Source organism: Channa argus, chromosome 19 (assembly GCF_033026475.1).
Source record: "Channa argus isolate prfri chromosome 19, Channa argus male v1.0, whole genome shotgun sequence".
NCBI classification, from domain to species: Eukaryota; Metazoa; Chordata; class Actinopteri; order Anabantiformes; family Channidae; genus Channa; species Channa argus.
The window spans coordinates 19,617,466-19,632,161 of record NC_090215.1 but is presented as its reverse complement, the minus strand read 5'-3'; the positions used below and the strand labels follow the sequence as shown (position 1 = coordinate 19,632,161).

Below are 14,696 nucleotides of genomic sequence, written 5' to 3'. Positions count from 1 at the left end.
TATGGTGTTGTCCTATACATAGGAATGAACCGGCACAATTTCTTCTATTATTTTTTAGCAGATTTAAACCAGTAACTCATTGTTGCACTCTGCACTGCTCATCCCTAGATTTGCATTATTTGATTCAGCAATGTGTTTTAATTCATTCAAGTGTGAATAAAAACTAATGCAGGACTTCTCGAATAATTGTCTGCAAGAGAGACAGTAAAGTGAAAAGGAGTTTAGTTTGGTCTATTCGATGCTGAAACCGGTTTCATTCTTGGTTGACAATGACAATGGAAGTTTCTGTTGATAAATTTAGCTTGGTGGCATGTTAATGTGGCCCCTTCACTTTCTTGATTATCCTTGTTTGTTTTAACTCTGTATGCACCAAATACATTTATGAAAAAAATGCACCCAATTGGATTTTTATTTGAATGAACTAATTTCTGTTAAACTTCATAAGCATAAATTTATGAAGAATTTCATAAAACAGCCTGTGTTTATAGTCAGTGTTTGACTGCAAATGATTAATGTTGAATCACAATTTACTAAACTGCTTTATTTGTACCCAATTTCTATCTTTAGACTACTAGTGCACAATTGTGCAATGTAATGAAATCTATGACACATTCCTCAGTCACCGTTTTCATCAAAGTAATGCAATCTAAGAAAGTAATGTTTGTGTTTGACAAATGTCTAAGCGTTGCAACAGTATTTGTTTGTGCCTTGTAAGTCCATGTATGTGCAATAAATAACTATGGGCCAACTTAGATGTATTACACTCAGATGGTAGCATGTTAGTCATAAACAGTTACAGCTTTATATAGGTTTGAGTAATAGTACTCTATATGGAACCGGGTGGTTTTCAGTCGACATTCTGACATGTCATGGAAAGGCACAAGTGTTACTAACAACATTAACGATGACATAGACCATTTCGGGTGTCTCCTTATACCATGACAGTAACATTGAGTCAGTGTGTGGAACGCAGGGGCCGTGAAATGACACGGCTAGCTAATACACTCGTGATTCATTTTTTAATACATGTTTTTGTGTTGTCTTGTGAAGGACACAGTGTAACGTCATATTTGCACACACACACACACACACACGCACAGTAATATAGGAGCATAGTCCAGACTGAGGTCATAAATACAAATTAAAACACAAACCAAACTAAAACCAACAAAAAGTGGATATTACAACAATGTAGATATTATCTATAAGTTACAAACTATGTTTTCAGTAAGTCATTTCTGTTTATGTTGGTTTGCAGAAGTGCTAAGTAACTAAGGACATCTCGAGTACTTTTACTTCACAGAAGGACTTTCTTCTTTTAGTCTACTTTTACTACATTGAAATAAAGAGGAGAGTAGTTTACTACATGTACAGCTCTAGTTACTAGTTAGTTTGTCACAGTTTTACAATTTTTAATACAAAATCTAATTAACTAGTAAATTATGGTGTCCTGTAATGGATTAACCACCTATCAGTACTTATACTGTTTAAAAAGATGAAAGAATTGTAAGTGGTATTGTAAGTATTTTTTAGGCAAATACTTGCACTTTACTTGATTAGTGAGTTTGCCCCGTACGCGTGAGCGTGCAGTTTACAAATGAAAACACTATGAGGCGCTGTGTGTTAACCTGCAGGGTGAACAAAGGCGAAAAAAAGACGGGCAGCACACTCGCTGCAGGGTCTTTGGTAATAACGTTATCTGTAAAAGCAGCTGCAAACCTAAAGATGCACTGATAAAAGAGTCACATCTGGTGTGGTGCAACCACTGGTACATCTATTAATGCACTTGCCTTAAACTATTCCTAAGACTTAAAGCTGTTGACCAGCTGGGGACTTTCCACTTTGGGGTGGAGTGAGGACAAAAATAGCCGCACATTTTCAGTTATACGCTACTATTGCTTAATTACAGCCACAACAACTAGTCAACTGATCAATCAGTTTTCCTTCTCCGCTTGTCACATTAGGGTTGAATCATGCAGTGGGTCTGGTTTGAGGGGCTTGGGATTGTACGGGCCAAAGTCCCGTGTTGTTTTTAACAGAGAGACTGAAGACAGCTCTCATGGTGCTACTGCTCAACATGTGTCGACCCACCAAAGACTTCCAAAGTATTGATGTTCATTCAGATTGGGTTTTTACACTTATAGATGAAAATGATTAATTATATCACTGAATAACAAAAGGATTATATTACTGTAAATCTCATAGATTATTATAATAGGGTTATGGTTAATATGTAGGCATATCACAATCTGTACCTACATTGGTTTACTCTCAATCATATCAAATCAAACAGTTTTAATGTGCCAACTTTGAACCTTAACCAAAATCAATTTGCATATGCTGGGGAGAATAGATTGTCTCGGTAATGCTTTTGTCTCTATTGCTGTAAAACCTTGAGTCCCCTTTCTCGTATGCTCACATGCAGCAGTTTTTGCTTCCTAAAGCGTTTTTAGCTACCAGTCATCAAGCACTTTGAATTGTATTATCTGTACAAAAGGTGCTAGATAAAAAGAAAAAGATTGACTGATTGACAGTTCCACATAAACTGAGCGTGATGTAAAGCTATTTCCTGTAACTACTTGTTGGCCTTTGTGGTTGTGGATTTTAAAAGTGTCTTTTATAAAGACGCTATCGCTCAAATTACTTGTACAGGTAGAAAAAAAAGAGAAGCTTCTTCAGTTTTTGCCACAAAACAATAATCACAAGCATCTACACAAATATAAATGCATAATAACGTTTCAGAAAAGACACATGTTTGGTGAATATTACTGGAGAAGCTTCATTGTATTTTTGTGAGTAATTCCACTTCTGTATTTTCCACTAGCATCTCATGTTATTGTGACTGTTTGTTGATGCTATTATGGTCACTGTGCATTCTAAACATAGGCGCCTGGTCAGACTGCGAGGGTTCAATTTATTCTGTCTCTGAGAAGTTTGGGTGATTCATATTCTCTTTCTCACGCATTAATTCCAGGAATAGTTGGGCTATTCCAACCTGCTCAATGAAAGAATAGATGGAAATTAGAGCAAAAACGCACCCACTACAGGACATTTATCAGATAAAAAGATATTTATGATCATAGATTGCACTTTAAAGAATGTGTCACTTAGTTGGAATTTATTATACAGTAGTTGCTATGATATTAGGAATTTTATGAATGTCTGTCATGTGTTCCACTCGTACTGAAAACAAATTAGGCACAAGTAAGTAATCAAATAATAAAGTGGTTAAATTGTACTGAAGATCAATTCAAAACTTTTCTGTAACCCAGTAAATATTAACTCACTATTATACCAAGTGGCACAGTTTCATTTTTTCATAATTATGCGCATATTCACAAATATCATCACAGTGTTCAAGTGTTATTATGAGTTATTTAACAAATAACAAATACAGCTAAATGTCACATATCATCAACTTGTTTTAAGGTCCCATTTCTGTTGTGGCCCATTTAATGCAAATGCTAAATAATGCAAATTTACAATTCACATGGCAGCGATGGAGGAATATTTTTCAGTGTTTGTACATCGAAATCACCGCTGCAAAATCAGTGATTTAATGACCACATAGAAGGATGATTTTTTTAAAGACACCTAAGTTCCAACAGCTCAAGCACAGCACATTTGTTTAGATCAAGTTTAATGTTGCTGATGAAAAGTATTCTTGTGTATCATTGTAGTTCACTTTGGAGGCAAGCAACAGTAAATGTGATATTGTGCAATGACAAACCACAGAAACAGCAGCATCACCACCCTGCAGCTTGGTGCACTGTCACAAACTAGCACATATATGGACATGACAAAAAATTCTACAACCTTCTGGGGGTGTGAGCACACGTGTCCATCATCACTGCACCATCGTTCTTTCCATTCACTCTTGACAGTGTTGGTTCCTCTTTTTGTTCGTGGCTGCTCTATAAAAGAACTAACCTCCCTTGTTCTCTCATCATTCCCTACTATCACACTTACAGATCAGTTGTGGTGCCGTGCAGCATTTGAAGATGTGGACTCGCTCTGTCAGCTGTTGGCTATGTCTGTTCACCCTGGCTGCGGTGTGGGTCTTCTTTGTATCAGAAGGTAACAGAGAAATCATAATTGAATGTTTTCCTTCGCATTATCTGAAATGTGTGCAGGTGCCAGATTCTGTGCGTTGATTTTTGTGCTGGTGCATTGAAAAAACTGGTTGTTCAGAATTTGCTGCTTTTCCTTGTCTTATACCAAATATGAATTTGTTGCATTTTGTTGGAAGAAATGGATTTAAAAGTGCCACATTAGGCTCTGAGATATACAATACCATGAATCAATAATATGGAAAATAATCAAGGGACTTGATTGATAAAGCAATGTTAGAACCACGCAAACATTTCAAAAACATCCAGGTTAAAAATGATAATCTTTTCATCTTTAAAGTTAGTTGCATATTATATTAGAAAATGCAAATGTATAAAATGTTACATTTTATATAATATTTCAATAAAAATCACTCAGGATGATAAGGACTAGAATTATCTATGAAGTCAATGACTTGACCAACATTTATCATGTTATCAGTACTTTGTAGCTGCACAGAACTTTGATAAGCAACCACAGCTGAATGGATGAATAAATGGACTATCTGATCAAAAAACCAGTAATAAATATACACGCCAAAAATAAATCAGTCAAGTTCAAATGCTTAAAAAAAAGCCATGTGAGCAGTGATTCATGTGTAACTATGGCTACAGTGTGTTTCAGGGGTTCCTCCCAGTGTGTAACAAGTCATTCTACTTAAATGCTGACTAAATAAGTGGTGAAATGATGCTGAACACTAATAATATATCTCTCTTTTTCTTTCTACTTGTGATGGTCTGTTGGTGCAGCCCACCCAGCTATGGCTTTATCCTGCTGCAAAAACATCACTTCCACGAAGGTCCGGGTAAAACAGTGTTACGAACAAAAATCCCGAATGCACTGCAAACACCACGCCTTTGTGTAAGAACCTCATCATTTCTACAAAGCCTACACTAATCTGAAAGTTACTTTCCTCATTTCAACCAAGTGACATTTTCTGTAACGAGAAAGCTGCTTACAAACAGCCTCTCTCCAGTCTGGTTTTGCCTCTTTGAGATTTATTTTGCAAAGGGAAAATCATAAAAATGATAAGTGTTTCCTGTTTCCTGTTACTAGGATTAAAAACAGTAACGGCACATGGTGCATCAGTCCAACAACTAAGTGGCTTCAAGACATGATAAAGAATGTGAGTAAACGATTTTTAAACTTCTTCTAGATCAGTCACACCAAGCATGTCTAGATGACTGTCTAGACGTGTTGGAAGCGTCAGAGGGCCAATTCACTGGGTCAACAGTGTCTAAGACGATTGGAGAAACTCAACAATATCTAACTTTGCAGCATGATAACATGTTATCGGTGCTGTCATAGTTATGTGTCACGCTGACTTACTGAACAGCGCAGAGCTATTCCCTTCAAACCCGCCCCTCTAACCAGTCACCAGTAAAATCAGATGTCTGGCTATCATCTGATAGGTGAATCAGAAAAATGAATGGTGGTTGGCCATTTCAGCCTCATGCTACAGTTACTTTGGTGTCAAAAATTAAAGTGACTCACGTCATGAACTTTCCCACAAGTTAGCACAGAAAGATTAGCTCACACTGATAAATGTTTTTAAGCAGGCCATGGCAGAGGAGCTGTAGGTAACTTCTGTTAAAATAAAACACAGTAAATATTAACAGCAGGTGTTAGAATGGTGAAGGATCATGTCGTGGCAAGTATTTACTGAATCCGTCTAACGGAATATTTCATGTTCTCTCTCTCTATTTTTTCCCTCTTCTTCTCTACATTGCAGGGAAAAATTAGGTGCCCTCCAGATATTTCACCTCCCTAAGTTCCAGACGTTGGCGCAGCATGAAGAAAACAACAAAACAAAGCAGCTGTTCAAAACATTTTTGGCTAATTAGTATTTATTTCTTTTACATGCAGTATATATCCATTTAAAAAGTAAGATATTTTTGTATTTAGCTTATACAGTTCACACGTTGTAAATCAGTTATTTTGGTTAACAAGCTCTTCTGAAGACTGGACACAAAAATATATTTATAATAATGATGTGAATGTTAATGTATTAAAATAAAATTTAAATGCCCCACAATTATCTACTCTTGGCTCTGTCACATTCTGTATTAAGGTGAACCCAAAGGCAACAACGAAGAGAGGGAGTGTAACAGGTGAAGAAAACTTTATTTAAGCACAAGGGAGGAACAGGACATTAACGAACAAGAACTGACACAGACCAGATAGCAATTGACCAGAAGCTTAACAGAAGAACACATATTGCCACCCAAGTATATTTGGCCACCTGTATTTTTAATTTAGGACATATGCAACCAATTACCCAGAGGACTACTACTATCAGTAAGGTCAAGTCAGTGGTTTAAACTGATGACAGGACAAAAGAAACGCGTCTTCTGTGTATTTGCTCCCTGCAGGTTGGTGGCAGCAACAGGCTTTAATACGACGCCACTAGTGTACCAAAGATTGTTTATATGAGTTAAGAAGTATCACTCTGTCACAACTCTGAACAACCAGTGGTGCCAGTGGCTTTGTAGTAGCGGTCAGCCAACTACTTGGGCCGAGCTTTGACATTTTTATTGGGCATTGATCAATGTCTATGCTTACGGCGCTCTGTCTGCAGACACACCTGCAGCACACCTCGCCAGCATTTCACTCACATCTGCAACTAAAAAGTAGAGCAGGTTTCCAAATGAATTGGTTTGGTGCGTCAGGGTTGGTGACTGATATAGTCGTGGTGTTCATGCCCCAGTCTCCCCTTTCTGTCTGCTCTTTATGATTTGTTTTTTTTTTTTTTAATTTTTTTAGGTAGAGTATGTTTCAGGAAGGGCCGCTTTAATCAATGTTGTTGTATGTTCTATATGTTGCAGCAATATGTTAAATTTTGCACACTTGTCAGTTTATTAGCGAGCTATAATAAAGCCTCACTTCATAAAGATAACAATCTTTTGATGGTTTGAAACAGTTGTGCCAAATGAAATAACAGGAAATCCCGCTACTAGCCGAACAATAGTTGTAGTGGATTAGCTGTGCGTATTCTATAGTTTGTACCTTGTGTGTATTTGATAATTTAAAAATAAAGTAAAAAGTTCCACTAAGCAGCAACTGACTCATGTACTGCACATGTGAAGTCTGGCTCTGTCTGGGTGCACAGAGGAACTTCACTGCATGAGGGAATTATTGAAATGAGGTCAGGACTTCGTGTCTAAGTACAAAAGTAGAATTGTTAGATAGATTCGAGTATTAATTCACTTAAGAAAGCGATTCAATCTTCAATAAATGTGTGGCAAAAGTATGTGAACCTCTCTGCAATATCTAAAATAAAATCTGGGTGTGAAGAAAGGAGATCTCTGAAGAGTTTGGACCCCAGCAGCAGACTGTGTACAAATGAAGAACATTCTGTGGAAGGAGTGGTTGACAAACAAAGGTCAAGCTAGTTTTAAAGAAAAACATTAAGGATAATGGATTCATGGATAAAAAAGTGCCACTGTACAAAGCTGTATATATGGGCACCAGCTGACATTTCCTAAAGACAACTGTCTAATAGGTCCACATTGCAGGACAGCAGGAACTATGCAGCAACCTACACACCAACCTACGTAATGCTACAACTTACCTACTATACATATATATCTACCCATGTATTAATGAACAAGTCCAACCCTCAAACACTGCCCATGACCACAGTGTTTCCTCTTTTTGAGTGAAGCTACAGAAAAAGAAAGATCACACGCCTCTGGTTCAGTCATTAGGAAACCGACGTTGGTGAGTCGAGCGGTTTGTAAGTGGAGAACAAAGCTGCGTTTACAGCTAAGATCCCGAGTGAAATTCAACTGAAGATGTGGAAAACTCTCGCTTGTGGCCACTGGATCTGCGTGTTCACACTGGCTGCTGTGGTAATCTTCCTTTCATCAGCAGGTATGACTCTGTATTATGTTCTACTGTTTTTGTGCAGACTGTTTAGTTTTGTTCAGACTGAAAACTTTCTCCTGTATCTTTTACTCTAGTCTAAATCATAGCAATGCATTTATTTAATGTCCCTTTTTTTTAGATGAAAAAGTTTATTTTTTGTTTATGTGATGATTCTTGTTTAAATATATAATTTTTTTTAATCAAATTTAATGTTACTTCTTATACATGTTTGGACATAATTGATATTAAGAAAAATTAGAAACAAGACAGACATGAATCAACCCACGCAGAGTTGTGATGATGGGGGAAAAGCAAACCCCGGCCTTCTAGTGGGCTGAATGTCAAAAGACATCAGCAGCCATGCAGTGGCCATTTTATCCACCACATAAAAATTTCATTTGAGCGTTTTAGTTGAAGAACTTCACCTGTGTGCATCCCAATGTGAATCAGTGTGTCATAGTAACACTTGTTAATGTTAATGACATCTCTCCCTCTCTCTTTATGTGCATGTGGGCCTGTCACAGCAAGTCCATTTGTAAGCCTTCCCTGCTGTACAAGTGGTAATGTAAAAGATTTTACGCCAAAGGAGGAGATTGAAAGATGTTTTCATCAGGCTAAGAGAGCGGGCTGCAAGTACAGTGCCTACTTGTAAGGAAAGCACATTTTAAACACGGATACAACTTTTATGTTCTCATTTATTCAGGGGATAACATTTTGAGAAATACGTCATGACAGCAGAACACCACTCTGTCTGTACTTCCGCTACAGTGGCCTCCACACACACACACGCACACGCACACACACACACACACACATTAAAAATACAAAAAACAACCAAAAACATTTTCCTGCTAAGAGATTACATTTAATCAGATTTAAAGGACTTGAGTGTTTCAGCTTTATGCCACATTTAAATTCTGCTCTGCTTCTAAAAAGAAATGGAACATTGACCTTTTTAGCACATTAAACATACACATTACAATATATGTATAGAGCTTTTGAAATATGATGTTTTATTAAACAATAAATGATCATTTTTACAAATTAATTTTGGTACTAAGTCATTTCTCCAACCTGGGCAGCACAGCTGCTGCCTCACAGCTGGAAGGTCCCCTCCAGCCCCCGTGACCCTGAATAGGATAAGTGCTTAAGATTTTGGATGAATCTACTTTGAATCATTTTGAGTTTTTCACAATCAGTTATTCAAAATGAGGAGTATGTGGATGTCACTTTCACATCTGTACAATTGTGATGGGTATTTTCCTAATTTTTATTAACTGAAGGGTCTTATTACCTAAAGAACCTAATACAGAATAATATAAATGAAATTGATTTTTTTCCCACTGTGACGACAAGCTGAAACCCATTGATTTGATTTTGATACATTTTGTTGATTTTGATTCTGTGTTATACGAGATAGTACTACTGTACTGCTGCACACTCTTCAGCTCGATTTGGGTCTAAAGTGGTTGCAGAGGTTCATCTAAATCAGGCTGTAAACACTTCAGTAAAAATGCTAATTTAAATAACCACTATAGGACAGATATTGTTTGAGATGTAATGAGAATCTAATCATTGCATTTTTCTCTTTTTCTTGATTCCAGGATCGAAAGCACCAAAGAGAAGTGGTCGTGTCTCAAAGAAGACAACCAGTGGATCACAAACAAGATAAAAAATGTAAATCTTTTTTAATTTAAGTAAAAGAACTAGAAAAGAATCCGACTTAAAAACAAAATAACTTTGACAAGTTATACATTACATTAACAAAACCTCTTCACAAAGTGAATTTTTGATGTTTTCTAACTGCATATTCTTCCCCTTCTTTTTGCCCTTCTCCTAAACCTTTCTACACTACAGGGCCAACTAAAATGTAATCCAGTGTACGGCAAGTTTAAAACAGAGCTGAAGGCCTTGATGAAGCAGTTATACAACAAGCAGCTACAAAGAAACTAAATATATTGATTTACTAATTACATTTGTGTCACATATGTAAAGACCCTGAAGCCAAAAATAAATCCTATTAAAACAGATTTAAATGTGTTTTCATTGTTGCATGGCAGTATAGTCGGGTTTCAGCAGGGAGTTTATCCATCCATCCATCCCTCCACCTACAGTAGTAGGATTGCGGTCATTGGGCGAAAGGCGGGATACAAGTTGGACAGGTCCCCGGTCCATCTCAGAGTGTCGTACACAGACAGACAACCACTCACACTCCCATTCAAACATACAGGCAATTTAGAGTCACGCATTACACATACAAACATTTACGTCTTTGAACTGTGGGAGGAAACCGGAGTAGCCAGAGGAAAACATGCAGCTCCACGCAGAAAGGCCACAGCTGGCTGGTTGTTTTCACTGTGAGGCGACAGTGCAAACCACCGTGCCGTCACGCAATGGGGTCCTCCATTTCTTAGCATCAACCTAATAAACTAATCATTACTAATACAAACTCATTTCAGAAGTACCTTCATTTTAATTACTTTACTTGAGATTGTCCCCTTTTTTCCCCCTTTTCAAACCACTGGCAGGTGAAGAACAATGATTATCTTGTTACGGTGAGATATATTAGCCAGTAAGTGACCAGTCAGTTCCTCAAGTTTTTGTATTGAATGAAGAAAACTTGGAAAGTGTACATTCATTGAGTGGTTTCTATAATTAGCATAGGAGATGAGAAAGAGCTCATTACACCACGTTCCTGTCTCATCATGTTCTTTTGTGGTGTTCCGAGCCTGCGGTGGTCAGCAGTTACCTAAGGTTGTCAGTAATGTCTAAATGACAACTTCATTTGTGCAGTTTGCCCACATACTATTTTTGAAAAGTGTCTGTTATCTGTTGAAGGATCAACTCTGTTACAAGTTACACAACCAGCCTAAAAATAAGGGCATGAACGAACAAAACTCCCCAACCTGGGTGTGTGCTGCTGTATCTGGATGTATGTGTATACTTTCTTGTCATCTTCTCAGAAAAATCGATCCAAATCTAAGAACAGTGCCAGCCACACTGCAGTGCTTCCTCTTCTTGCATGAAGCCTCAGTAAAAGAAGATCAAACATCTCTGTTCATCTCTAATAAACTTAGTCAAACAAGTTTACAAGTGAAGAACAAAGAGGTTTGAGTCCTTTTTGGTGAAGTGCAGCAACTGAAGATGTGGAAAACTGTCTGTCTGCTCAGGCTCGCTGTGGTGATGCTCCTCAGTGCATCAGAAAGCATAACTCTTCTCTATCGTCTTCATTTCTTTTCTCATTAATCTTTCTTTTGCAACGTATGAAACACTCTATAAAAATTAAGTTTATTATTATCATAAATGGTGCCAGTACTCAAGATTTTTTTTTTTACGAGTATGAAATAAAAATGTCCTTCTACTAAAATGCCCAGATCATTTATATAGGTTCGATATGCAAATATCAAATATGACCTGCATTATCAGTGTGTCATACTATTTTGTTAGGCAAAAATCAAATAATGTTATTCACGTATAACAAAAATAGATTTCTCTCTCTTTATGTGTATTTGTTGGTCTGTCACAGTGACGTCGTTCAGAGATCGTCTCTGCTGTAAAGGTGGAAATGAACAGACTTTTAAGCCAAATAACCCTGTCAAACAATGCTTTAACCAGCAACCGAGACGCGACTATGACACACGTCCACTACACTGTACTTCTTCCATTGTTGCCTTTACCTTGAAATTTAAAATCGGATGTTATTAATTCTGAGCCCTCGTGGAAAGTATCTGCATTTATATTTATTTGTTGGTTATTATTTGACGATTCTGGGAATAAAATATTGTGTCTCAAACATAATAACCGGTGGCTCCAAAGTAAGAGCGACAAGGTTTGTCGTGCAGTCCAGCAGCGACCACCTGCTGTTCAAAGCATGTGTAGAGAAGTTTAGAGTAAACAACGCTAAATTCATATGAAATGAAATAGAGGAAAAAAAGTTGATCACTTAATCAAGCTAGAACACATGAGGAGTAAGGTTTTGGCCAAGTGTATTATAATGAGGCAAAACTGAAAACAGCTTCCCTCCTCAAGTACAGATATGATGAAATCCAGAGTACAACCTCTAAAGACTACAAGCAAAACCCCCATTTACTGGGGAAACATGAGAACGAAGGACACGACAAACAACCTGTCTAACTGCATTTCCCCCCTCTGCTTGTTGGTTTTCCCCTCAAGCCTGGGAGACTTAAACTGTACTCGTCTGACAAACACAAGACGCAGATTTGGTGATGTGGAATAGTGCAGTTACAGAAAACAATTTCTGTTCAATTGTAACTTACAGAAGAGTTTTGATTATTTTGCACAAGTTACATTTTTATATTCCAGAGTTACAGAAGTGTTACAAATAAATTCACAAATGAAACTGGCTAATTGCGTCTGACTAATTGTAGTTTCTGCAGGCATTACTCTAGGGTTTCAATACATGAATGAGATTTGTGAGCTGCAATATAGCAAAATCATCCCACAAGTCCTACAGAATGTTATGTCATGTATTGATATTTTCAATTCCCTGCTGTCTGTACGCTGAAGTATCCTGAACCCCAACTAAAAACAGCGCTACGTGACTGCAGACCACCTACCATACATATTTTTATTTTTGAATTTGAGCACTGACTTAAGAGGCACTTGCAATAACGACAGTTTATTTTGTGGGAGTCTGTCATGTTAAACGAGCTGGCAGGTAACTAGGATATATTCTAGAAACTGCGTTAACATGTTCATCTAATCAGGATTATTTAAATACTTACGGGCCAATGCAAAATATAATGAGAAGATATACATGTGGACCATTATCTGACCTGGGTGTTTTGCGGGTATTTGAAATATCCATCGATGTACCTACTGTATTTTGGGGATTTTTTTAATAGAGAAAAATAAGAATCGACAGAAACCATATTTTTCTTTTAACCACTAAGCCACCAGTTTGCCCCAACTATGCCAAATATTTTCCATCAATAAGCTGATAAGAATAAGAATGACAAACTACAAAACCTCCTGGGTGTGTAGCTCTCGTTTGAACATGCACTGTCATCTCAAATGTATCGGTTTAAATACAGAATTGCTTCACATGACAACAGCGGTTCCTCTTTTCTGCAGCCTACAAATGACCCACATTTCTGGGTCGGTCATCAAGACTTGGAGAACAGAGACATATCTAATCCTCCAGAGTCGGTTTTGGTGCCAACGGGGACTGAAGATGAGGATGACTCTTACATTCAGCCGCTGGATCTGCCTGCTCACTCTGGCTGCTGTGATGATTTTCTCGGCATCGGAAGGTACATCTCATGTATTGTCCTTTTTCTGTTTGGACTATGAAGTAACATTGTTCTCAACCACTGATGACTGTAAATATACAATAAAAAAAATGTAAACTCTTTCAAAAGGTTCAATACCTGCTTTGTATTTGTAGCTACCCTGGTAAAGCAAAATATGAATTCTCAAAACTCAAAAGTCACTGACAGCCAGTGTGTGAACTCAAATATGCATATTTTGCTATCTGGAGGAAGCTTTGTCTCAACTGAATGAAACTCTTGAAATTCTATCATTTATTCCTTGTCCTTTAACATCATTAGACTTCAAAATTCATTGTGTCACCTGAGAAAACTGTGACAGTGCTGTGGAACACAAAGAATCTTCAGAACATTCTGCACTTTTGCACTGGCTTGCAGCCCATGACGCTCAGGGAACAATGGATGAACAGTGCGTGGCTTCCTCTGGGTGCATTTCTATTGTATTGTGCTACTGAAAAACCTCTTTGAAACTAGGATTTCAATTCAATTCAACCTTATTTATATAGCGCCAATTCACAACAAAGTCATCTCAAGGCACTTTACAGAATAACGTCCAGACTATACAGGATCAGGAGAAAGTTGTATCACAGCACAATAAATAAAACATAAATCCTGAACACTATTACAATACTAATATTCATCCCACTTCCTGCAGCAGACCTAAAAGCAACACTGGAGAGGACATCTGTCTCCACAGAAGTATCGCTGTATAGTTACTATTAAACCATAGGAAAATGATTTGTTTTACAAACTTTGAAAAACAAGGTTGTTGTGAACTCTAAAGTAATTTAGATTTTGACAAATGATCGCGTTATAATGCGAAAATGAGATTTTTTATCTCAAGATAATGAGAAAAATGATTGCTTCATCACAAGTAAAGGAACCTTTCTTTCCCGAGATATTATTTTGTTATCAAAAGAAATTGAGTTTTATTATCTTGAGAAAACAAGGCAATTATCCGTTTTATTTTAAATAATGACATAAAAAAACATAAGTGCATCCATAGACGGTTTTAGGGTTGTGTAGCACAGTGTTGCTTTAGTGATTTGTAAATTTTAGACAAAATTCAAGTTTATTTGTGTGTATCTGCATGGCTTTTACATTTATCATAAGACTAATACTGTAATATTTCGCTAAAATGTCATTTTTTCGGTTTATTTCATTTAAGTTTATGAACATTTAACATTTGAAGGAAAAGCCTTTCTGCAGCAACATCCAAAACTAATGTTAGTCATTCAACTAGACTTTCTTCTTAGCTGCAAACATTTAACTGCTTCTTGATTCTTACCACACTTCTTAACTAAAACTAGGCAATACAAAAATTTGCTTATTTCTTTTTAAAATAAATGTGAAAAAAATTATTTACTGTTGTACTGAGTATTTACAGTATCTCCCCATTTCTCCCTGTGTACAGTTGATTCATTTAAGGTT

The 14,696-nt window shown here is 37.0% G+C and overlaps 1 long non-coding RNA gene across 1 annotated transcript; it reads left to right on the top strand.

Moving 5' to 3' along the window:
• Positions 1-7,799: 7,799 nt before the first annotated feature.
• LOC137104737 (uncharacterized) lies at positions 7,800-10,016 on the top strand. The gene is made up of 4 exons (XR_010911734.1): positions 7,800-7,983; positions 8,502-8,625; positions 9,582-9,654; positions 9,835-10,016. It is a non-coding gene; the product is annotated as an uncharacterized lncRNA (long non-coding RNA).
• The last annotated feature ends 4,680 nt before the right edge of the window (positions 10,017-14,696 follow it).